Here is a 27,556-nt window from a genome sequence, read left to right as displayed (position 1 = left end):
ATTCTTGACCCTATTACTATTGGTTGAGGGTTAATCCCCAAAGACCATGACATTAACATTTAATGTTATACCCATATTAACACTTCATTTTGTTTTATGAAATGTCGACTATTAACTTTTGAAAACATTATCAAATCCATTAAAAAAAAAACAAAATTTGATATAAATTTTGAGTAACAATAACCAATCTTTATAATGTATACCATTTTTTCCTTAAAATATACACACTCAGGTCAAAATCAATATATAAATCCATTTAAGTTAATTAAATTAAAATTAATAGCTAATTTACTCTTTTTAATCTTAATTATTTGCTTGAATCTTACATTTTATTTAAGTTCTATATTGATTACAATAAACTTAATCTAATATATTTTAATCATAAAAATGCAAACTAATTTAGTCATTAAAATATTAAAAGCATGTTTGACTTTTAGTTATTATCAAGTATGAATATCGGGATCTCAAAAATAAGCGCCATTGAAAGCAAAATATAAAGTGCACACATGGAAAGAAAGAGAATAATTTTTTATTTAACCTTTGCAAAATAAAAAAACCAAGTCGGACACCAAAATCTTATCTTTTCTCTTTTCTGGTTCAAAAAAGTTTTTTTAAATTATAAAATAGGAACTACTTTGCGAAAAAAACACTATATCAATATGTTAAAATAGACCTAAAGCATCCTTGACCTATGTTAAAATAGACATAAAACATCCTTGACATAGAAAGATAAACGAATCAAGATTGATTTGTTTTATATACATGATAACAAAAATCCCTCGGAGAGTTTTCACAGTCGAGTGTCAAAATTTATTTCCACACTATGAAATGCAAGGAATTGGAGTAAAGTTAAAAAATAAAATTTGAGGCGAAAAATTTGATGTTTATTAAAATGGGAAAATTTATGAGGTATAAATTAGTAGGTTTGTGTGGGTTTATTTTTTTTAGTTATTAATTCAAATTTTATGAGGAGGGATTGAGGTTGGGAGATATTTGTAGGGGATAAAAATGATTACATTTGGCATTGAAATTTGACGAGGCTTTGTATATTTTTGATGACAACACTTCACAAGGTATATATCGTTCTTTAAAAAAAACAATTATAACTGGAAAACTTAATTTATCTTCTTCTTATTTGAAAAAATTATAATTTATAATTCCATATAATTTATGGAAGTTTTGATCAAAAAATGCATTTTAGGATGACTAGTGTCAATTTATTTGAAAAAAATAAGTAATTCAGGGTGGAACTTAAAATAAAGGTTGTGTTTGTGTAGTAGTTAACTCACTTTGAAAATATAACCAAAAGAAAAATATACATGAAGTATAAAATTTAATTTAAAGACTTGACTTTGCTAGAAGCATGCCAGAAGTAAGCGTTTACTCCTTGCCTTGAAATGATAAAAGTGTAATTGAAAGGGTGTGAAATTTCCCACGTTACCTGGCACAATGCATGTGCTCTAGTCATATCACTAGTAATGGCACAAAATTGTATCGAGGGAGACATCATTTGAGCCCTATGGGAGGCAAAAGAGAGTAAATGAAGTCTCAATTGACATTCACAGTGCCTTCTCTCCATGCTCAAACCATAATTGGAATTATATATGCTCCAAACTCATGTTATTATTGTGCATGCAGGAATGCAGGAAGCCCACCATTGTAATTTCCACCAAACAGTTAAATTGTTCTTAGGGTTCACGCATAATTCAACCCCTCTGGCATTCTAGGCTCCAATTTCCATTTCAGTGTCTCCCAAATGAGTGTAATTGTTGGTTTTGGCCTATGAATTATCACTTTCTTGGTCCTTAGTTTCTTGGCATTGGCAATAACTTGCAATCCAAAATATGCAGTGCTCTCAAAGCTAATCATGCCATGTATTGCTAGAGTTGTGCATATATACACAAACTTCTCCTCATTAGCCTCTAGTAGAGCACTCGAACTCGACCTCTCCATGGACATCTCTCCGCATCTAGCAACAATTATCTCTGTTCAACTTTGTTTCTTCTCTATTTCTTTTTCAAAGAGGTCGGTTCAATGGTGCGCTCATTAGTTTTTGGGTTCATATCTCTTTCCTAGGTTTTATGGCAAGGCCCCATCTTTGGTGCCCTACATTCTTATATTGATTCTCACCCTCTTTCAGTGCATATTCTCCTCTCGTGTCCTTTGTTCTTTATTTTGCATTGTTTGTCTCTACCTTTCCACCTCGAATTTCCTCTTTCTCGAGCTTACCTAGAACTTCATTGGGGCCTTTCCTTGCCACTTTGGACAAGCCACCAACTATTTTCCTCTTTTAGGATCCCCACATCACTCTCCTTTAATGTCTTCAACTACTTCTTTCAGGATGTACCCATCTCACCTCAACTTCTCTCCCACTTGGTCATTCGCCCATGCCACCTTTGACTTATGTGATATGTTCCTCTATCCCCCTATCTCTACCTTGTTCTTTCATGCAACTATGCCTCGCGGTAAACCAACAACTAGATGCAAAGGGGGTAGGCGGGTGCTCCTTTGTATCTGCCCAAATGGATCACCATGTTGCCTCCACCTTCTAGCTTCGTGCTCAAGCCCAAACTCATGACTCCATGCTTCGATATCAAGAAATTATTTTAGAGTTGGTTAAGAAAGAAATTGAACAAGTGGAAGCTGAAGTGCACCATGACTAGCATTTCACTCCAAACCCCCATGTTGATGTTGTTGCTTGCCATAGAATCCCTAATATAGGGACATCTGCCTCGTCACAATTTTCTTGGTATATGCAAGCAGTCAATGTTTACTAGCACACAAATACTTATGGGGCGAGTACTCACTGATCGTGTCAACACTCAACAAGAGAATTCAATCAGATTAGCAGAGTTGGAGGACAAAATTGACTGTATAGATGAAAAATTGACTATTCTGTCTAGGAGATCGGTTGACATCTCCTTTTCCTTGACTAGGGATGGTGACCAACTGCTACAAATGCGTGGAGGTTCTAACCACTAGATGCTACGATTTACTAGTTTTTTGTTTACATCTCTAGCAATATTTTTTGTTTTGCCATGTTGCAACATGTAATGTTTTGGTACAACCAATCTATTTATATAAGTTTTTGTTTATAAGATGCTCTAGTTAGACGAGATCTCAATAACCTCAAAATTCTGAACTTATGCTACTCGTCTTGTTTCCCTTTGGGCATACCAACACTGTTGGTTCTATAATCCTCTTTTAACTTAATATAAAATACCTAACTTCAAAAAAAGAAAAAATTGAACTAATTATTACTAATATTAATATTATTAGATATATAATAAGTTCATATTAACAAATAATTAATTTTTGAATTCCCTTAAATAACATACACTAATTTACATTAATAAATTTATTAAAAAACATATTTAAATATGAATAAATAATTTTTAAATTTTCATATGTATATATATAATTAATTAATATAACCTATTTTTTAGAGGAATCATAATATACCTTTACATAAAAATTATCAACTAATTAACTCATTTATAATAATAAAAAACATGTACCTCTTCAAAGAGTTAACCCTTATAACTGTCTCATACCTTTAACTTCTAAAATTTTACCTTTAAACTATGGTTTATATAAATCAACTAATCTACCAGTCATGTAAAACTTTAACTATAAATGGCTTGAGTGTCCATATTTAAATTATTTGTATTTCCACCTTGAATAACTATCAATTTTTTCCGAAACAGAGGGTCCAAACGCTGCACCATACAAAATTCCAAAATTTGTGTCCAAACGCTGCAACCTGTAGGATTGCATGAAAGAAAAATATAACAGGAGATGCTTCAATTAATAATCCCTTGACAGAACATGGCTAAATTTTACATAACAAAACCCTGAAGCAGACTCTGAAGTCGCCTTTCCCGATTTTTCTGGCAGAATTGGAATTTCTCATCAGAAAGTCAACCTATTTATTGAGATAACTTTCACTGACGAAGAGGTTAATTAGGTGTACATCTGGAGTGCCGTGAGAGTGAGGGCTTATACCTGGGAAATTAATGAGCCATAATTGAAGATTTCACCTGTAATTTGCTCAAATTTCGCATGGAACTCGACAGAACAGGAAAGCAACCGTCGGAGAACAATCGTTTGACTCGAGAAATAGTGAACTCTTAGACACGGCCGCGGAAGAAGAGCTTAATTAAGTATGCATATCAAATGTCATAAAAGTGAGGGCATGAGCCTGGAAAATTAGTGAGCCATAACTGAAAGATTTCTTTTGTAAATTGCGCAATTTCTGTTCGGAACTCGACATTAGGTTGAACTCTAAGGAACAGTGGAAAATTAGTGACTCATAACTGAAAGATTTCTTCTGTAATTTGCGCAATTTTTGCTGGAAACTCAACATTAGGTCGATATCTAAATAACAGTTGAAAACAACAGTCCGAGAACAATCCTTCGGCTAGGTCGAACTCTAAATAACAGTGAAAACAACAGTCCCGGAACAATCCTTCGGCTAGGTCGAACTCTAAGTAATAGTGAAAACAACAGTCCCAGAACAATCCTTCGGCTAGATCGAATTCTAAATAACAGTGAAAACAACAGTCCGAGAACAATCCTTCGGCTCGAGAAATAGCGAACTCTTAAACACGGTCGTGGCAGTAATACAACGAAATCAGTCGGAATCGAACTCGAGAAGTTTAGGTGACCTCGTTCGGGAAATGAGTAGAGATCTGCTCTTTTTTATTCCGAAGTTATGAGGATGCTCATCAACAAAATATCCAATTTTAAGGTCACATCCTCTATATACATATTCTATTTTTTTGATTTTGAACCTATGAATTTTTGAAAGGAAATACATGCTCTTAACCATTAGTCTTACTCAATAGATTGAACCAAATTTTGAGCACATTATAGTCTTGTGGAACTTAATGTAATGTTAAATGAAATTAAATTAAAGTAATTAGGTTTAAAATGGAGTCAATTTAGAGTTTAGTGATTGGCAAATTGAGATATTTTATTATTTGTAATTCGACATTGTTTACTTTGTTTGACCAAAGTAATAGGTGGTCAACCTATTACCGAATGCCTAATACCTTGTACAACAAAACTTTTTTTGTGATACAGTGATAGTGTTTAAAATCAAATCGGAAATGTTTTCTAGAATGTGATCATGTACATTTTTTTTATACTATATTGTATGACCTTTTCTTATTTGGCAAAAGTTGTGTTATATTTTATTTTATTTTATGATATGAATTTTAATTTTATAAAATTTTAATATATTAAATAATAAATTAATTTACATAATTCAAAAAATTAATAGATAAATAATTATAAATACTATAAAATATTTTTTTATTAATAAAATTTAAATCAATTAAACCATCTAAGATAATATTGTTAATAAAATTAAATCAATTAAAATAATTTTAATTCAAGATAATATACTTGAAAAGAATGTTGAAAATATAATGAAAATCTATTTCTAATATGATGAAGATTTTAAAAACAAATTGGAAATATTTTCTAGAATTTGACCATGCAATCTTGTTCTTATAAGAAATAATATAACCATATAAATTTTTATATAATATATATTAAAATAATTTATATAATTTAACATAATGTAATGATAAATATTCACTGGTGGTAACACTCATATTTTACTTTAATGTAATGTAGTTGGATTTACTTTGAGATAGTGAATATATATATATATATATAATTTCTTATTCTAATTTTAATTTGTTACTTTGATTTTTTTTTTTTTAACAATTTTTTTTTTGTTATTTTTACTTAGAATTCTATGTGAATCATTATTTTTGAAAAACCATTCAAATATTAAGATCTTTAGACATAAAATTCATTAAATTTGTTTTTTTTTTCAATTTTTTTGTTGCAAAATTTTCCATAAAAAGTCATTTTTTTGACACGTCATTTTTAACGAGAAGGTCCAAAGTGTATATATATTTTTTAATTATATCTATATGAAAAATGTACCCTTTTTTGTCAAATAAAATATTAATTTAGGATACATAAATATATAAAAAAGATTCTAACTTCAAAATATTAATTTTATTATTTTTTTAAACTTTGCAAACAAATAAAAAAATTGTGACAAAAGAAAATTGTAAAGAAAATTTAAAAACACAAACTTGAAAAACCCTTTAAAAACAACCATCCCAGGAAGAAAAAAGAAGAAGTAGAAGACAACTTGAAAAAAATGTTAAATAACAAACATTAAAAAAAAATGCATACTTAAGACAAAAAAAAAAAATTAAAGTGACAAAAATACACAAAAAAAAAAAAAAAAAAAAGAAAAGAAGGTTAATGTTTTCCAAAATCTGCATGAAAATCAACAATAATTTAAAAAAATTATCCATAACTAATAATATTAGAAAATTTAAAGTGTTAAAAATAAACATAAAAAAAGGGTTGATGCGAATCAACAATTTTCAAAATTGGCATGAAAATCACTAACATTTAAAAAAGGATGTGCATACTTAATACATAAGAAAATTTAAAGTATAAAAAATATGCTAAAAAAATGTGTATTGTGAATCACCACTTTTCAAAATCAGACAATTTATTGCTACCTCTAAAAAGTGAGAACTCGATACGGTTCCCATTCGATAGACTTCTTTGTTGACTCCACTAATGGATTGTAGTTGTATTATAATTAGTTCCTCTCATCGTGCAATCAACCATTGCTATGCTAATGACACCTTCGAATGGAGTAATATGCCATTTAGGAAACATTGTTTATGTTGCATTTCATGATTGTATAACTGGTTGACCCCTCAAATCCTTGAACTACCAATCATATTCCCAACTAGTTTCACCAACTTTTCTCTTAATTTCCTTTAGCTTTGTGAAAGTGTTCAAATTTTGGCTTTTGAAACTCTTTCATAAACCAGCTCACAACAAAAGAAAAGTTACCCCATGTTGAGCATATGCGCTACATTTTCATTTCATATACCACTACAATTCTCTTCCCCACAAAGTGGTTTGAAGTTCCATCGACCATGATGCATATGTTATCCTTTACACTTTTTAGATTTCATTGTGTAGGAATCAATTTTGTCGCTTCGTCCTCATTTCCTCAACTATGAAACAAAGAGAGCCATAATGATGCTCTATTCTAATATATTTGCATTCTTAGCTATGACTCTTAGTTAGTAGAAATCCCAATGGTCTAAGTTATTGTACTATAGAAGTGGATCCTACAAATGCACTTATAGAACTAGATAATGCTAAAGACAAACCTTGATTGCATCTAGTAGTGACATCTACACTATTCAAGGCCACTATAGAAAGTTTATGTTTGTGACTAATTAAGCACATTTTTGCACTCTATGCAAAAAGGGTCACCAAATTCTAAAAAATATCAAAAGGAATAGGGGGTAGGATGTAGGATGGACTAGCATCACTATGATTTAGGCATACTCCCATATTGGCATAACTCTCCAGGGGGTTACAATACCAAAACAATGTATACTTAAAATGCATCTTAAAATGTGTCTTCGTAGACCTAGTCCACCATAGCTTCCAAAACAACTTTTGGGTTAGTAGCCTCAAGCCATATATTTACTTCTATAATTCAACAACATGTGTCCCTTATGTTATCACTCAATGACCATATCAACTCCTCAAATTTTCCTCCCAACTCTATAATCTCCTCAATTGTCTACACCAACACATCTTTTTTATCTCTTTCAAGGTTGGCCAAATCTCCTTTCTTTATCTCATCCTATGCATTGTTCCATCTTATAAATGAATCTTGGTACACACTTTTAATGTTGTTTCTACTATCCTCTTTCAAGCTCCACTACTTAGACCATTATTGATCTTCCAACACCCCATGTAGGGATTATGCTTTCATCTCAATGGGGCTTGGTAGCATACCCCATTCCACCATGAACATCTTTATCTAGATAGGTATGTCTTCAATCAACCTTCTATGTTGTCCTCTCTTGAAAGTTTCCAATGCCTTTATTAATGACTAATGTCATTTCACTGCAAACTCTAAAGCATAGCCTTTCATAACATCGTTAGACAAAAAATTAACATCTTGGGTCAACTTATGGCCATTACCGTTGGATATTTATTAAGTTATTAGTGGTGCACTCAATTATTGACCATGGAAAACAATGTAGATTCTTCTTTGCAAGTCTTTCCATCCATTCATGCAAGTTCACCAAGAATTCAAGCTTTGAAAATCTCATCCAAAACACTCAAACACATATTTATTTTTGAATATTGCAATATCTTTCCCAAGTATGCACTTTCTTGGCATGCATTAATTCTCACTTCTAACCAATTTTGAATCTCGATATTTTCCAACCTATGGTGTATCTCCTTTCCTACACATTTATTATGGTTGTAGTAACAAAACCATGTTGTTGGCTCTATGGTAAACTCAAGGTCTACAGAAAGCATCCAAAATAGGCACGATGTAGTCTATTGTGTCAACTATTTCAACCTTTGCAAGGGAGGTGGTCTCACCGAAGGAATGTTTGATAGTTTTTATATTAGTGATGTGCAAAGTATTAAAGGTTTAATTGTTGCGGTGAATTCGTTAACCTTTAATCACATTAATTTAAACAAATAGAACTTGTATGCACAGAAAAGACACCAATGAAAACATCATCCAAATATGCCATAGGAAGATAAACATGAGATAAACAATCTTCCATTATATTAGCAAAATAAGCATTATATCATCATGCATATGCCATGTTAAAAAAGGAGCATCAGTCTCTCATGGCGTAACTTAACATTGACAATAATAACTAACTCTATAACTAACTACTAAAATTAAACTCTTCATCCTCACTACTACTAAAATTTTTCCTCCAGAAGTGTGACTCTTTAAGGAAGTGCGACCTTTCTGAGCAAGATCGACCCACAGGGGTTTTCTTCTTGTTTTTAAGGAGATTTTCGACTTCTTCAAATCCCCAAAGATCATTCAAGGACACTTAAAGCTTTTGCAAACAATAAGTGGGCATCTACACTATCCTTTCAAATATTTTTCTCAATATGAATTGATTGTTTCTCAGGGTTTCTCTCTAGCAAATTCTTGGTGAATCAACCTAGATTCTACTGATTTGCCACTATCATCTATCATCTAGAAAACCCTAAATTTAAATCTCCTATAATTCCACCACTCATTTTCCATTGAATTCATCAAACCCCAACCTCCCACTACATTTTCACCTTGAGAAAAACTTCCACTGCAGTTTTATCAACATCATTTGACTTGTGTTTTATCATTCAACAAATTTAATGGAGAGTGAACAAGAGAGTGAAAAGAAAGTGCACAAGGGAGGACATCATTCAAGGTTTGAGCTATCCAACCTGAGAGAAATCAATGCCTCTCCATTTGCCTAGAAATGTTTCAGAAATGTTAGTTGTATGAATTTTTGTGAGCAAGTTACAAAGTTTGTTTCCCATGTCCCTTTAACAAGCATCTTTGCCTAAAATTTCAACATAGATAAAGCTGTCATAGTAGGTATTGAGTTCAGTGTCTCAACATGTATTATTTCTTCAGCCACAGGGACTCAAAATCATGATGACACCTAGTTCAAAGACATGGAATTGTCCCTTGATGATTATAAGATGTTCCTAAAACCTAATGTCAGAGAGACTTGTGAACATGTTTTTCCTTTTAGACATCTTCTTAACAAGTATGCCCCTCTAATGAAGCTTATCATGAAGTATTTTACATGTGAAGGTAGATTCTCTAGATTATACAGGTATCATGTTAGGTTACTTATGCATTTCACCTCTACAAGAACACTTAATTTGTGCAATTTTCTGTCTAAGAGTGTGGTGAAGATGATTCAAAAATTTCACACTGGAGGACAACCTCATATCACAAATTTGTTTCACCATAGCCTGATCAAGATTGTGGTTATGCATCAGCTCTCAGTCAAGCAAATCACTTGGGAAACATTTTTGGATAAATTAAAGACTGCTCCTGTCATTAGTCCCATTGTTTCTCCTAGCAAAAGAACATCATCAAGGCCTAGGTTCACAAGGTCTATGAAGCATGGTTCAACAAGCAAGCAGGCAAAGGTTTCAGAGGCAATTAGACCTAAGGTAACCAAGACATATCAAAGAGGGAACATGCTTTTGTTTTCTCCACATATTTTGGAAGGGGCCAAGCCTTCTACACTAACACAACAGGGATTATATTTGCAGGATGAGGAGGCTATCCATCATGACATACATATAGTGGAATTGGAGTCCTAAGATGATCAACGAAACTTGTAGCTAGTTGTCAGAGAGAAGTATTCTCAAATCATGGAGCTTTTGGACAATGTGGCAAGAGCCAAAATTTTCATTTCCTTCCTTGAACAAGAAATGAGCAGCTGAAGGCAGAGCAACTGCTTCTAGAAAAGGATTTGTTTAAAACTAATCTGCAAGAGTCCAAAGGTAAAGTACTGTTGGGGCTTGATGAGCAAGATGAACAAGAGAGGCATGTTGGGAGAAAGAGGCCTAGGACAAAGGGTCTCAAAGGAAAATTGCAGAAGGAAAAAGACCAAAACCTACTGAATGAGGATTTGAGTCTTGAAGACAGAATAGCTATGGAGATCAATGAAGATAGGGAATATTGGCTCAACAAAGTAAATGACCATCTGTAGAAGCTTCTTGACCGAGCTAACATGGACAATCAGATGCTGAGGCACATGGCCCATCACTATCAAACAAGGAATCAAATTGCACAAATCAGAATCAAGAGACTGAAAACAAAACTGGAAGAGGTCCAAGACAAGTAAAGGGAATCAAGGAAAAGGGGTAAGAGAGTGAAATTGGCGGCTGAAAAATCCAAGAATGTTTATCCTATCTTCCATAACAACCAAGGAACAAATTTTGAAAGTTTTGGAGAAATTTGGATTTTTTTGAAATTTTGCAGGAAAAGGCACATAGAAGCGCCTCGCTGAGGTGCGACCCTTTTTCCCTAGACATCCAAATGAGGTTTTTTTCTACATGTATGGATGAATTATGATGATCACATGCCAAATATAATACTAGTTTTGCATGAAGGATTCCCATTTTGATCAGAAACTAAAAAAACCTCACCTTTTTCACCTCTCTGCCTCTAAAACCGGACTGGCACGACGCTTCCGAGTTAGGTTGGGAGAATGAGTTTTTGGAGGTCTTCCCTTGCGTAATTTTCCAAAATTCAAGATGATATGGAAACTAGACAAAAAAATCTAGTTTACTGTTCTTTCAGAGTTCCATTTTGACTTGGGGAAGATACCTAAAAATGGCTTCAAACAAGCGCGAACCTTCTGCAAAATTCCCTGTTTTGGTGCATGTTGGTGCACCCTTTTTGCTGACTGGCACGATCCATCTAGTTCTGGTGTGACCCATATAGTCTAGTAACCTCTTGAGTAATGAATGATGGCAAACTTGAGATTTTATTATCTATTAATGTTATTTTAGGTTTCTTAGTTGGTTTTTGCCTCAGTTTATGAGGAAAATTATAATTAATGAGGAGATATGCTCTCCTGAACTTTAGCCTAAATTGTGGTAACTGTCTCAACTATCCTAGTTTTCAATGAGGACTCATAAAATCCAGTTATGATGAGCTTTGAATAGAATTTTCGACCTGATGAGATGTCATATGTTGTATTTTCCTATATAAGATGGAAGGGAATCATTTTCGAGAGGTTGGACATTTGAGGAGAGAACCATTGTAGCCTATATTTGACATTTTGGAAATCAAAAGACAGAGTTTGCAGCTATTGTAGTGGGATTCCTGTGGTATGTGCTTTGGCAGTGTTTTTTCTTTCGTGATCATATGTTTGAATGTATTGTATATTTCATTTCAATTTCCATGTTTCATGTGCTTGTTTCCTAAGAAAATAAACATAATTCATTCATGTAATACTCTGTTTTGGAGAAGCTTTCACATTATTGTCCAGTTTTCTTTTGATATAAATGAATTCATGAAATCCATGCTCGTTTAGAAACCCTACCTATCTCCTATATACACATCAACAAACGCTAGAGTGCTAAAGTGTGTGCCTACCTTGCTCCATTACATCTCTGCAAATCCGATTCTCAAAGTCTAGACCTAGCACCCTCTTACCTAGATACCTGGTTTTTCTCCCTTATCCAGCAACAAAACCCTAAATCTTTCAAAACCTGCCTGAGCTTAGCTATCTAGCCTAAAACCCTTTATCATCCAGTCATCTCTTGACTGTGATTCCATCGAGAGAGCCCTCTCTGGTTTGGTAGGGCTAGCTACCAAACCAAAAGCTTGGTCTATGGTTACCTCCATCAATTTCCTCATCAGCTTGGGACATTGTGGGGGATAACAGGCTCTATGGTAAACTCAAGGTCTATAAAAAGCATCCAAAATAGGCATGATGTAGTCTATTGTGTCAACTATTTCAACATTTGCAAGGGAGGTGGTCTCACCCAAGGAATGTTTGATAGTTTTTATGTTAGTGATGTGCAAAGTATTAAAGGTTTAATTGTGGTGGTGAATTCATTAACCTTTAATCACATTAATTTAAACAAATAGAACTTGTATGCATAGAAAAGACACCAATGAAAACATCATCCAAATATGCCATATGAAGATAAACATGAGATAAACAATCTTCCATTATATTAGCAAAATAAGCATTATATCATCATGCACATGCCATGTTAAAAAAGGAGCATCAGTCTCTCATGGTGTAACTTAACATTGACAATAATAACCAATTCTATAACTAACTACTAAAATTAAACTCTTCATCCTCACTACTACTAAAAATTTTCCCATAGAGATTAAATCAAGGTTTTAATAAATTAAAAGTGAGAATACTTTTATATATCCATATGTGAAATTTATATAATATAAATATTATTATAATGAACCAGGATAGATGCATCTTAACCAAGGATCCAAGTGAAGAGAGAAAGCAAAGTGACTAACACTGATAGAGAAAAGATACTGCATAATTCTTTTAAGTTTTTTATTATTGTATTTTCTTTGACATGATTGCTCCAAAATATAGGTTTAATATTTTACAACCAATTATGTTTTTTTTTAGATACTTTCTTAAATACACTACAATGGGATCATATTTAAGAGAGAGAGTGATATGGAGGGGGAATAGAGTGGGGGAGAGAGACATAGAGGTGGGAGAGATAAGGAGAGAGAGGAAGTAAGAGTGAGAGGAGGGAGGAGAGAGGAGGAGAGAGGGAGGGGGAGAGAGATGGATTTTGAGGGGGAAAGAGAGGGAGGAAAGAGAAAAGTCATTGAGAGATATAGGTGGAGAGAGAAAGGGAGTGACAAGGGAGAGATGAAGATGGAATGAGGGAGAGAGGAGACAAGGGAAGAGAGAGAAAAGGAGAGGGTAGAGATAGGGAAAGGAGGGAAGAGAGAGACATGGAGACATAGATATAGAGGGGGAGAGTGAGAAGGAGAGAGGGAGGGCGATAGTGATAAAGTTGGAGGGTAGACAGAGAGAGAGAGTGTGATGGGGGGGGAGAGACAGAGGGAGGTGGGAGAGAAAGGGAGAGAGAGGAGGGAGTGATGGAGCTGGAAGGGGAAGGGAGAGATGGACAGACGGTGAGGGAGAGAGGAGAGACAGAGGGAAGAGAGAGAGAGAGAGAAGGAGAAAGAGAGAGAGAAGGAGAAAGAGAGAGAGAGAGGGAGACAAGGGGAAGATAGAGAGAGAGAGAGAGAGTGACAAGTGTTTAGGGGGTTGAGATAGAGATACAAATAAGGAGAGATGGAGGGAGGTATAGATATAGATGATAGGGGGAGAGAGGGAAGAAGATAAAGATAGAAAAAGGGAGGGAGAGGCAAAGATATAGAGAGGGAGGAGAGAGGGAGGGGGAGGCGGAGGAGAGAGGAGGAGAGAGGGAGGGGGAGCGAAACATAATAGAAGGTAGAGAGAAAGGGAAGAATAAAGAGACACAAAGACAAATACAAACATATAAGTTAGATCTAGAAATTCATGAATATTTTGGGTTTTCACTAAAATATATGTATTTATTTCAGTGTAGTTGTTAATTTCTAATAATAATTGATTGCTTGCACTAGATGCATTGATTTCAGTGTAGATATCAGTTTCTAATCATATTTAATACCTTACACTAGATGCATTGATTTCAATGTAGATGTTGATTTCTACTCCTATTTGATTGCTTGCACTGAATCCATTGGTTTCAACGTTGATATTGGTTTCTAATCATATTTGATCACTTGTACTAGATGCATTGATTTCAGTGTAGATTTCGATTTCTAATCCTATTTAATACCTTACACTAGATGCATTGATTTCAGTGTAGATGTCAATTTCTAATCCTATTTAATACCTTACACTAGATGCATTGATTTCTACTCCTATTTTATTGCTTGCATTGGTTTCAATGTAGATATTGATTTCTTGCATTAGATACGTTGATTTTAGTGTAGATATTGATTTCAAATCCTATTTGATTACTTGCACTAGATGCATTGATTTTAGTGAAGATGTTGATTTCTAATCCTATTTCACTGTTTTCACTAGATGCATTGATTTCAGTGTAGATGTTTATTTCTGATTTGATGCAACTAGATGTATGATGTACAATAATTTCAAAGTAATTAAATTAATATTATGCATTGATTTCAGTGTAAGAATATCTCTGCCCCCTCCATCTATATCTCTATCTCCCATTGTCTATCTCTATAACTCACCCCCCAAACATACACACACTCTCTCCATATCTATCTATCTCTCTCTCTCCCTCCCTTTTCCCCTCCATCTCTCTCTCTCTCTTCCCCTTCTCTCTCTCTCTCTCTCTCTCTAACACTTCTCTCCACACACACACACACACACATATCTTCCTCCCTCCATGTTTTTTCCTCTCTCTTCTTCCCTCTCCCCCCCCCTCCATCTATATCTCTATCTCCCCTTGTCTCTCCTTCTCACCCACAAAACATACACATTCTCTCCAAGTGTAAGCACATAAAAATTATTCATGACATGAATTGACTTCTGTGTTACGATAATTCAATCATAAATACAATCCTTGAATTTTCATCATAAATAAAATGTTCACTTACCCGAAACCTTTGCTTCGTGAAACTGTAAACTATTTATAATTGGATACATCCTTATTATTCCCATATTTGTAATTGGATACATTCTTGTTATTCCCATTTTCCATCATTCAACATTGTTAATCACTTTGCATTCAAATGTGGTAATAGACAATAACTACCATTGAAAATTATTTGGGGTTTTACACTCCATAAGTCACAATGATTGACTTTGGAGAAAACTACAATTAATATTGTAGAGCAACAGAGACAAGGTATGATGTTTACTACAGTAGCACGAGTTAAATATTTGAATGGTCTATTATTTCAATTGCCCTTTTCATATGATCGATATGAGAAAATGGCAAAACTAATTGGTGTGACAATAAGAACAATAGAAGAAAATATAGTTTCAGATTGATAGAAGAAAATATAGTTTAGAGATATACATGGAGTGAGTGAGAGAGAGAGGGGGGGAGGGGGAGAAGAGACAGAGAGGGAGAGATAGATAGATAGATAGATATGGAGAGAGAGAGTGTGTGTGTATGTTTGCGGGCTAATATAGAGAGATAAAGGAGAGACAGAGGGAGATATAGATATAGATGGAAGGGGTGAGAGAGAGAGAGAGAGAGAGAGAGAGAGAGAGTATGTTTGCGGGCTTCTATAGAGAGATAAAGGAGAGATAGAGGGAGATATAGATACAAATGGAGGGGGTGAGAGGGATTACGAGAGAAAGAGAGAGAGAGAGAGACGTCTTTAGGGGGTTGAGATAGAGATACAAATAAGGAGAGATGGAGGGAGGTATAGATATAGATGACAGGGGGAGAGAGGGAAGAAGAGAAAGATAGAAAAAGGGAGGAAGAGGCAAAGAGATAGAGAGGGGGGAGAGAGGGAGGGGGAGGGAGATAGACACGTAATAGAAGGCAAAGATAAAGGGAAGAATGAAGAGACAAAAAGACAAATATAGAGATATAAGTTAGATCTAGAAATTCATGAATATTTTGGTTTTTCACTAAAATGAATGTATTTATTTCAGTGTAGTTCTTAATTTCTAATAATAAGTGATCACTTGCACTAGATGCATTGATTTTAGTGTAGATGTCAGTTTCTAATCCTATTTAATACCTTACACTAGATGCATTGATTTCTTTGTAGATGTTGATTTCTACTCCTAGTTAATTGCTTGCACTGAATGCATTGGTTTCAACGTAGATATTGATTTCTAATCCTATTTGATCACTTGCACTAGATGCATTGATTTTAGTGTAGATGTCTATTTCTAATCCTATTTAATACCTTACACTAGATGCATTGATTTCAGTGTAGATGTCGATTTCTAATCCTATTTAATACCTTACACTAGATGCATTGATTTCTACTCCTATTTTATTGCTTGCACTAGAAGCATTGGTTTCAATGTAGATATTGGATTGTTGCACTATATGCATTAATTTTAGTGTAGATATTGATTTCAAATCCTATTTGATTGCTTGCACCAGATGTATTGATTTTAGTGAAGATGTTGATTTCTAATCCTATTTGATTGTTTTCACTAGATGCATTGATTTCAGTGTAGATGTTGATTTTTGATTTGATGCAACTAGATGTATGATGTACAATAATCTCAAAGTAATTAAATTAATATTGTGCATTGATTTCAGTGTCTATCTCCCAGTGTCTCTCCTTTATCTCTATATCTCACCCCTCAAACATACACACCCTCTCTCCATATCTATTTATCTCTCTCTCTCCCTCGCTCCCTTTTCCCCTCCCTCTCTCTCTCTAACACTTCTCTCTCCACACACACACACACACACGTCTTCCTCCCTCCCTGTCTTTGCATCTCTCTTCTTCCCTCTCTCCCCCCCTCCATCTATATCTCTATCTCCCCTTATCTCTCCTTCTCACCCACAAAACATACACACTCTCTCTAAGTGTAAGCACATAAAAATGATTCATGACGTGAATTGACTTCTGTGTTACAGTAATTCAATCATAAATACAATACTTGAATTTTCATCATAAATAAAATGTTCAATTACCCGAAACATTTCCTTCCTGAAACTGTAAACTATTTATAATTGGATACATCCTTATTATTCCCATATTTATAATTGGATACATTCTTATTATTCCCATTTTCCATCATTCAACATTGTTAATCACTTTGCATTCAAATGTGGTAATAGAAAATAACTACCATTGAAAATTATTTAGGGTTTTACACTCCATAAATCACAATGATTAACTTTGGAGAAAACTACAATTAATATTGAAGAGCAACAAAGACAAGGTATGATGTTTACTACAGTAGCACGAGTTAAATATTTGAATGGTCTATTATTTCAATTGCCCTTTTCATATGGTCGATATAAGAAAATGGCAAAACTAATTGGTGTGACAATAAGAACAGTAAAAAAAAATACAGTTTCAGATTAATCGCAATGAAGATTGTTTGCAATTGACTATATTCTTATTATTCACATTTTCAATCATTCAACATTGTTGCATTTCCACTTTACTCTCAAAATTTTAATTTCATTATTTAAATTATTAAATTTTATATAAAATTAATACATTGTTATGATATTAAATTATATATATATATATATATATAAATTTAAAAATAATATAAAATATTTAAAATAATTTGTAATTATATAAATATATATTTATATATTGAAAAAGCAATATCAACATTAAAAATGATTCAAACTCTATTTCTCTTTATCTTAAATTTTTAAATATTTTTTCATATTCGTATATATAATTAACATTCTATGGAAATAAGTGGGAAAATAAATTTATAATTAAAAAATATTAATATTAATTTTTTTAAATACATTTCGTAAAATTGATACCAAAATTTAGTTCATTTACATTAAAATATTTAACTAGTGACATTAACTTACAAAACTTCAGAAGTATTAATTTTACATTCAAATCTCCTGATCATCTCCTTCACATTTAGGGATGATCGTCTTCACCATTTGCTTCACCATCTTCAACTTCACCATCTTTTCCCAATTCAGTGTCTTCATCAACTTCACCATCTTCTTCAAGTTCACTACCTGCATCACCATCTTCTTCAAGTGCACTGCCTTCATCACGTTCTTTCAACATCAGATCCCTTAAAGGGGTGAGAGAGTTTAGATTTTCCCAACTTATTACATCCCACCAATCTAGTTTTCCTACAATTTCCTTCAACTTAGGTAGCTTCTCCATTTCTCTGGGCATTCTCCTCAACAATGGACAACCTGTGATTTGTATAACTTCCAGACTAGGCATTGTTTCTTGATTCCATGCACTTGATGGTATTGCAATACTCTCTGCAGTCTCTAAACCTGTAAGACTCAATTTCTGTAACACTGGAAGACTGCCGATCTCAACTTCCAACTGAGGGCACTCCTTAATGCATATATCTTTTAAATTAGGCAGCTCCTCTATTCTCAATGCCTTCAACACGCCGCAACCTGATATGGTCAAGCTTTGGAGTTGCAACATTGTTTCAGCATTGCACACTATACTTTCTAAGCTGTCTAGGTAGGATAGATTTCAGCATTGCACACTATACTTTCTAAGCTGTCTAGGTAGGATAGATCTAATGTCTGCAACTCTGGAAAACGGCCACCGCTCTCCATGAACAGCTCCTTCAACTCAGCACGACCCCATATATTCAATTCCCTTAAATTGGGAAGCTCCTCCATTCTCAATGTCTTCAACACGCGACAACCCCATATGGTCAATCTTTGGACATACAGCATTGTTTTTGCATTGCACACTACACTCTCTAAGCTGTCTAGGGACTCTAGATATAATGTCGTCAACTTCGGAAAACCGCCACCGCTGTCCATGAACAGCTCCTTCAACTGAGCACAACCTGATATATGTAATTCCCTTAAATTGGGTAGCTCCTCCATTGTGAATGTCTTCAACACGCGGCAATCTGATATCCTCAAGATTTGCAGTTGCATCATTGTGTTTGCATTCCAGACTATACTCTCTAAGTTGTTTAGCCCATCTAGTCTTAATTCCTCCAACTTCGGAAAACCGTCACTTGCAGCCTCGCTCCCAATCTCCAAGGCTGGAAGCTCCTCTAATTTCATGCATTGGCTCAAGCGCAAATTCTTCAAATTTTGAAACTGACATATACAATTCGGCAGACTTACCCCTTCATAATCGAATAACTCAACACTCTGCAACTCCTCCATGCTCTGCATGTTCTGTGGAAGAATATCTAGCGCCGCATCATCTCTATTTTCAACTTTACCCCATGGGAACCATAACCTCAAATTTCTCATCTTTGACCACTTACTCATTGAACCTTCTTTAATTTCTGGATTTACTCTGACATTCAACTCGATCAGATTTGAGAGATTTGTGAGATCCTCCAGACTCACTGGAGTTGACTCTCGAGGCAAGACCAGTTTGTTCAATGAAATGAGTTGAGAGATTTGATGTGGAATCACCCTGAAGCCTTTGTAAGCCGTAAATTTGAGATGCTTTAGATTTTTTTAGCTCTCCTATTCTATAGGGTAAAGAAAATAGACTTCCACAGTCTTCGAGATTCAAAAACTGCAGATGTGAAAGATTGCAAATGCTATCAGGCAAATCTTTCAACCGGACACACATTTTCAATTTAAGAAACTCAAGCTGACCCACTGCTGTTGGTAATGTTTGTATTGAGGTATCCGACAGACCCAGAATCTTGAGAGACATGAAGTTTACCAAAAACCCCTCTGGAATGGAATTTCCTTCACCTGTGTATTTTCGGCTAACACTAAACTGACGAGTGTTGAACCCTTCAAATCTGTTGGCAGATCATTAATTTCATTGCGGAGAACGGAGATTCTTTTGCGATCCTCGGTCTCTTCTTCACTTGGAAAATGTTGAAGATGTTGACCAGCTTCAAATAACCAGTTCTCCTCTCCTTGGCCTACATAAATTGCCATATATCATGAACTTTTATTTCTTTTTTCACTAAACAATGATACTCAATCAAACACCTATCTACCAGTGCTTCTATGTATTCCCGCCCAACATCCATGAAGTAAGTTGTCCCCTTTTGGGGAACCAATCTTTCTGCTGTCCACATCTCCACCAGCGTCTCCACATCAATTTCTGCATCTTCAGGAAAGGCAGCACAATATAGAAAACACATTTTCAGATTATTGGGCAAATCATTGTAGCTCCATCTTATCCGCTGATAGAGCTCTGCATCAATGGTCCTGTGAGTGGAGGGGAAGGATGGATCTACATTTTTCATCAAAACTAAAGCGCGACTCCACTCATCAGCAGTCTTTTTCCGAGCCATAGCTGCAGCAACTGTATTTATTGCCAAGGGCAACCCTTTACACTCCAAAGCAACTTGTCTAGCAATAACCTCTAGATTATTGTCTGGAGCAGCCCCACTTCTAAAAGCTCTTCTCCGGAACAGCTCCCACCCTTCCTCTGTGGACAGGGGTCGTATCATCATGCAGTACTCTTTTTCTGCCATTATTTCAACTACATCTCTGTAGCGACTGGACATTAAGAGTTTGCTGCCGTTATCATGGCCAAAATTGACCCCAACTTGATTCAAATCAATTGGACTCCAAATATCGTCCAAGACAAGAAGAAACCTCTTATTTTCAAGAGATGCATACAATTTCATCTTTCTCATGTCAATACTAGAACTTGGCTCAAATCTTAAATTCAGAGACTCGGCAATGGTATCCTGGAGACTTTGAATCTTATAGTTTTGAGAAATGGTATACCAAATGACGAAATCGAAGCTAGTACTCACCTTCTTCTTGCAGTTATTGTAGATGAGTTGGAGTAATGCAGTTTTCCCAACTCCCGCCATGCCCCACACACCGATCACACGAGCCTGGGGATGAGGTTCGTTAAGCCATGTGAGCAGTTGCTGCTGGGCAGCTTGAAGGTCAGACCCCACGAAGCCGGAATCTGGTAGAGGTTGAAGAAGCACCTCTGCTTGAGGCTGTGCAGACACCACAATCTGTGCAGTATGGGCAGCTGTTGAAAGAGCAGAATCAAGGTGCTGGAAGAGCTCACTAAATCTGGTCTTCCATTCTCTAATATCTGCGGGGATCTTGGGGTTTAAAAACAGACAGCAACCGCGACACCATCCTCGCTGTTTGTTGGCGCAAAGGATGAGGGATTTGACTTCTTCAAGGGCATTGCTAATCCTTCCCAAAGAACCTTCCACTAACTCCGGCCGCTTCTTTTGTTGATCTTCGAACTGGGTTTGAATATGACGTAACGACTCGTCCATACGGGCGAGTTCATTGTTGAGAAGTTGAAGGTTCTTCCCCAATTCCCTAATACCATTCAATTGTCGGCAGAGAAGACCGATAATGGCGTTAGTGACGTTTGTCGCCAGTCCGGATGCCAGTCCAGTGCCAAAATCCGTGGCCATGTTAGCAAATGGCAGAGAGGAAATGGAAAATATGTGAAGACTGGAAAGAAACCAAAGGGAGATAGAGAAAGGGGACGAAATAAGGTAAGGAGTGAGCAAAGAGCGGTAAGAGTTGCAGTGGTTTGGATGAGTGAGATCCACAATCCATGTCTGTTTCTAAAGGATAGTCAGATCGTTGGCTCATACGAAAGGAATAACTTGGCATCAGTTGAAAAGAAAGAAGAGTGGTGTGTGCCAAACCCTCCTTTCGAAAAAGAAAAAAGTTTGTGCGCACTGAACCCTACCCTATCCTACCTTACCCTGAAGGCATAATTACGGTACGAAACTCACTTTGTAAAAGTTTATTCCATTACCATCACATTGTCTTCGCGTGATTTTTTTTTCCCTCTTTTCTTCTAGGATTTTTTTTTTCCTCTTTTCTTCTAGGAATAACTTAAAGGTTAAGGTGAAAAAGTTGGAACACCTTTAAAACAAGGTCGTATAGCTGGGTTCCGTGTAGCTTGATTTAAATATAATTAAAATAAAAATAATTTGTTTTTTTATAAGTTCAGATTTTTTTAATATGTAATAATATTATTGTATATAAAGAAAATTAAGTTATTTAAATAATCAATTCATAATTTCTAAAGAATAGCTTGTTATTTAAATAATCAATTCATAATTTCTAAAGAATAGCTTTTTATTTTTATTAAATATTTTCTGATTTGGAGTTGTTAATTTATTTTTTATTTAATAATTAATTATCGATTTATTAAAAATAATATTAATCATATTTTAAAATTAAAAAAGTATTATATTCATAATTCAATTTCCAAAAGAAAAAGTAATTAGAGTAAATCCATCATTCAATTTCCAAAAGAGAAAGCAAAACAATATATTATGTTGTATGCTACAAACCATATGTACACGTGTCTAAAGTATATTACTCAGGGATGAGGCTCATATAAAGATTTTCATTATGGAGTTTGGATATCTTATTCTGGTGGTACAACTTCATGGTTTCTTCCTAGTTCAACCTTTCTGGTAAACTTTGATACTGGGCCATGCTTACTAGTTTTGATCTGCTACGGGCAACTGACGCATTCCTGGGAAATATGGCTTTTGCAACTGAATTTGGACATGAATGTTGATTTTGGATGGGTTTTGATTTCTGCCTTGTCAATGGGCTTATAGTGTCCTTTGCGAGGGCTTGGTTTTAATAGCCTCCTCATCAGACGGTGAGCCAAGACTTCTTTTTCCCTCTCACTATTGCCTTGAAATACAGTTCAATTTTTTTCTTTGGAATGGCGCTATCGTTTTTCCTTCGGTGGTGAATGAATGACACCGATTTGTTTCCACTCCATGGGATATGACCGCTGCTACTATAAAAGGACTCGGGATAACTAACAAGTATGCCTAATTTCCGCTCTAATTCTGCAAAATAGGTGAACACACATGAAAACGTTTTTCTTTTGGCTTGGTTAAACGCCTTTTGGTTTTGTTTTTTCCTCATGCTGTCATGTTCTGGGGCCTTTAAAAATTTACTCTCTGCTATTTCTACCTGGTGGCTATCCACCCCCCATCCCTTTTGGCCTCAATTTTCAGATATTATCTTCATCTCTCGACCCTGCATTGAGTTTAGATTCCAAATAAACAGATACTAGTGTAAATGTAAGGGATGTTTATGTTGTTGTATTGTTTTCTAAACTTTTAGTTCTTGTTTCTAGTATTGGAATTTAAGATATTCATAGAATCGCTTGATGTTCTGGTTCCTGTTTCTTTGGGGGGTTACGCAAGCCACATTTAGGTTTCCAGTTATACCTGTCGCATGCCCTTGTCACTATTAAGCTGCTATATAATTTAGTGTAGTTACAGATACGTTTATGCCTCTCTGGTTTCACTCTGGTTTGGCCTTGGGTTTTCCGGTGGTCGGAACAACAAACTCAGGTGGTCATTGACTCTTTCCGACAGGTTAGGTGGAACGCATGTATATGGACACCTCACCTCATAATTTCCTTCACATCAGTCGTACGCCTCCCCATACACTCTCTGACCTCACTACATTCCAAATCAGGCCAATATTTCCTTTGTCAGTACATTCGTTTTGCTTCCTGTTTCGGATTGTCCAAACAACAACGTTTCCCTCCCCCCCTCGTGGCATGCAAAAATTAATCTCACACACGCACTTTGTCGCCTCGTTTACATGGATTGTCTTTCCCAAGGCAATCTGATCTCCCTTAGATCTTCCACACCCACCCTCATTAATATCTGACCTAACCCCTTTTTCCTCCCTGTCAGACTGACACCCCATAAGCCTCCACTCCCATGCATTTTACATCCTGAATAGACACTGCATTTGATGTGCCTGCCAACTCGGCTCTAATACAAGCCACCATGGAAGCATAATCGCTCCAGATGGGGCCATGATCATTGGATGCATGGCGTACTACTCTTGGGGATATCCATGCGCTAGCTGTCGATTTATCTCTGCATTCATCGTAGGGTGGTGAACATGCCTTCCATGAACGATGTCATAAACATCGTTCTATGAAAACCACTCCACCACCTCTGCTTATAGCTCTTGACAGCGCCACCCTGGGTGACCGCATTAACAGCTTACAAAAGCGTGCTCTAGTTGGCCGCTGGTACTTCCCAGCAATGGAGGAATCTGAGATGAGGAATTGCCTTGGAAAGAAGTGGAAAACTATGCTCGGGTACTTGCCTACTATAGTTAGACTAATGAAAGGCTGGCACAGTTTCCACTTCCTTAGTTAAGAGGATCTTGAGAAAATCAGATCCATTCCATGGGTCCATGGAAAAAGCTTTATAGCCCTGCATATTTGGTACATTAGATATAGCCCACTGCACAATACGCCCATCGATAAATTGATCTGGGTTAAATTTCCCGGTTTGCTGTTACATGAAAATTTGGGCACATCAACCCCGACTTCCAGATCAGTGATATTAGGGTCCATCAACCCCTAATTCAGTTGTTTTCATTCCCTAATGAAGTTAACCTACATCATGCTTGCCTCCCAAGAGTTTCATGTCACCATTCATCCAAAAAATGCCCCTAAGGAGATCATCTCAGGCAGCCTTCTGTCTGGTTGCAATGCATTGCATGAACTACACTGTCTAGGTGTTATGCATCGCACCTAGCCTTTGTTTCACCTGCGATGAGCAAGATTCATTGAATTTTTGTAATGAATCCATTGGATTCCTCATCCAATGGATCCTTCTGGAAGTTTCCAGATGGATGGGTCTCGCATTTGGATGAGGAAGGAGATGAATGAACCTTAATCCATTATCCCTTCCTCCATGGAACCACTTCCCAATTATGGCAAAGCATTCATGAGGGCCATTAATGGCTTAACCTCCTCCATTCAGTTATAAAAGGACTAGGCATCCCAAGGCTGGTCTAGGTTGGAATTTCTTGAGCTAAGGAAATGCTGTTGGGAAGATATTAGTAGAGAAAATAATGTTATCATGTCAAATTGTTGTTTTATAAGGAGAGAAGGGTTTGAAGCTGGAAGGATTGATCCGGACTTAAATAGGAACACAACATATTACAGAGATAACCATAAACACATATATGCAACGGAAATAATACTTCATTTCATTAATGTAAAGTACTGAGATATGCTTACAAACAGTAATGGAAATAAACCAGCTAGGGCGATGGTAGCTTATCTCTGAGAAGAGATGTGTGGTGGCTACATGCCTCTGAACTATGTTACAATGACGCTCGAAGGCCTATTTATTGTTGAGAAACAATGGAAAACCCTTCACATCCCAAAACCTAACCCTAGAAGATGAAACGCCAAATTGTGGGCCCCGTTTGGGTAAATTGGTACATCAATTTCGCAAGGTCGTAACTTTGGCATACGGTCTCCGTTTGACGCGTACAATAGCTCGTTAGAAACATCTATCCGAGCACTACCACTTTGGGAAGGGAAACATCTATCCATGGACTCATGTTGCCCCCAGATTTCCCAAAAAACGTCGTTTAGGGCCTCAAAACGGCTCCAGAAGTTCAGGACCCGAAAAAACTACTAAAAATAGTAAATTGTGCTACAATTAAGGAAACTGAAAAGCTGAAAGAAACCATGGTGGGGGTCCAAGTGGACTTGGCGGGTGGCCACCAATATCCACCTAGATCAAGGATGACGCTGAATCGGACATGCATCTACATGGGTTGTAATCTTTCCTTCTATGAATAAAGAGTTCTATGCTTTTTCCCATTCATGTGTTATGTGATGTATATTGTACTTTCGATTCTATAATATGTTTAGTTAATAGATCGATATGTATGCTTTGATGGTTTTCTGTCTCGGCTTGTGTGCAGGTACCTTTCAAGCGAGTTAAGTACGGAAAGGAGTGGCGAAAGTGATCAAAGGGAAGAGGGATCGAGCGAGAGATACAGGTTGGTTCTTTTGCTCCTCTTTCTTTTATCTGTTAGCTATAGGAAAAGAAATGGAATTACTTTAACTATTGTTCTAGACTTACTACTAGGTCTAGGGGTTAGTCGTTTTGAGAAACACTAAATTTTCTCATAACAAAATGGTGACTCCGCTGGGGAATGTTCCTATCCCTTATAGTAGCTAATCAATCTCTTAGAACACTCTGACATACTTTACCCTCTGTTTCTCATCGAATTCAAGTTCAATTCACTGAAATTTGAGTCAATTTTGAGCATAAAATTGTCATTCTGTAATCATCGCAGCTCTGTAACTGACACAATGCACTGCATTTCACCCTCTGCACAGTGACAGTGCTATGCATAACACTGTCCCTCACTCTGGCCTGCGCTGATTCCTTTAGGATCAGTTTTCCCATCTAGGAGCTGAAGCCTTTAGTCAATTTTCAGTTGTTTGAATTGTCTGTTGGATTTAGATGAGTTCTTGTCTCTGAAAACAATTTTTGTTTCCTTGTTTTGACCCATTTTAGACTGGATTGTTGAATGTTTGTTTATGTATTTGTTTTATCATTTGCAGTCCATTGTCGAAAGTAGGTTTGATCGATTGTTTTGGTAAAAATGAAGTGTTGTAAAATCTTCCTTCATTAAATAATCGATTGGTCTATTTGTGCATTTGATTCATATTTTCGTTTAAGTGTCGAAAATCTTTGTTTCCTTAAAGTTGAAAGTTTCATTTAGTCTTCCCTTATCTTTAGGAGAAATTGTTATAAATCGACATTTTTGTGAAAAAGAGATTTTGAATCATTGTGCATTTGTTTTTCTTAGTGCATAATTCACATTAAGGAGAACTGAAAAGAAAAATAAATACGGGTAATTGCATTTTAGAGTTTGAATGTGTGTTCTTAAAAGGAATGGTGAGGGAAGTGCATTAGTTTGTGCTCTTTGTTGTTTGATCCAAAAAGTACTTGTTTGCTCTATCCCTTGTTGCTAGAATTTTCATGGTGAAAACAAATGGAAAGAGTGCTTCTCATTCTAGTTGCATTCTTAGGAATTCTAGAAAACATCTCGTGGTGAAACCTAAAGGCAAATTTTAAGCAAGATCAACCTAAAATTAACTTCAATTAACCTAATAATGCATTGGAATTTAACGGAAACATCTAGAGGTGCCTAGGCTAGAGACGTGTTCCGCGTCTTAAAACCTAATGGCTGTTGTTTTCATTGAGGTTGGGTTATTCCTCCTCTTTGAACCGATAAGTACTAGTACGGACTTGTGCTCCCTGTACCATCGAGTATATAGTGGGAGACTCCAATAGGTTTAAATCCTTTATCCCTAGGAAGCCAAATTTGCCACCTTACCAATCACAATGCACTGAACACAACATTCGAGAAGACTGAATGCCGTACGGTAAATCCTTGGTAATTTCTCTTTAATTTACCACCAAGGTGTATATTGCAGTTTTATGATTAGTTTGGTAAACCCTCTTGCTTAGTATCTCCAGAGTAGTCACTTTTGTTCCTTTTTGACTCCTTAAAAGAAATGGTCCATATGAGCGCTTGTCCTTTCAAGCTCATTAAACAACGAAAGCGACTAGAGTCATCTTTTGCTTTTTCTTGACTCTTAAAAAATGAAAAAGCAAAGTTAAGTTCTAGTGTCGTAAAAGTTAATTGACTGCGAAAAACACCCTTTTTTCCTTAGTTGAGTTAGGTTGATAAGAACAATCAACAATTTTGGAGGAAGATCAAC

General features: G+C 35.7%; 1 pseudogene; it reads right to left on the bottom strand.

Annotated features, from left to right (window-relative positions):
* Positions 1 to 19,702: 19,702 nt before the first annotated feature.
* Positions 19,703 to 21,700, bottom strand: LOC149191056 (putative disease resistance protein At5g63020; annotated as a pseudogene).
* Positions 21,701 to 27,556: the final 5,856 nt, after the last annotated feature.

This window comes from Pinus tabuliformis, chromosome 3_1, assembly GCF_031772625.1.
Source record: "Pinus tabuliformis cultivar Carrire ecotype Pingquan chromosome 3_1, CPIR1, whole genome shotgun sequence".
NCBI lineage: Eukaryota > Viridiplantae > Streptophyta > Pinopsida > Pinales > Pinaceae > Pinus > Pinus tabuliformis.
Note: the sequence above shows the minus strand (reverse complement) of the source record. Positions and strands in the feature narration are given on the sequence as shown.